Source organism: Eurypyga helias, unplaced genomic scaffold, assembly GCF_000690775.1.
Source record: "Eurypyga helias isolate BGI_N326 unplaced genomic scaffold, ASM69077v1 scaffold23370, whole genome shotgun sequence".
Classification (NCBI taxonomy): domain Eukaryota; kingdom Metazoa; phylum Chordata; class Aves; order Eurypygiformes; family Eurypygidae; genus Eurypyga; species Eurypyga helias.
In genome coordinates, this window is record NW_010227950.1 from 1 (window position 1) to 324 (window position 324).

The window sequence follows — 324 nt, forward strand, 5'->3', positions numbered from 1 at the left end:
AGCGCGGAGCGGCTCTGACAGCTCAGGGGTGTTTGACCTGGCTGGGGAGATGAAAGTGAGCTGTAGCGAAATGATGTAGAAACAGGAAAAACCATACTGGGAAAAGGACTCGAGGCTTAAACCAAAAAAGGATGGGCACAGCCCAAGGGGACAGCTCTCCGCTGTCATCGGACACGGGAGCGTGCCGTGAGGGAACTGGGGGTGGTGAGGCCCCCGGGTCCTCGTCTGTCGTGGGACGCTCAGGCGAGTCTGTGAGTGTGGGCCAGGGGAGTCGAGGGAGGGCTGGGAAGTGGAAAAGCCTCGGTCACAGGTCACGCTCGGCGG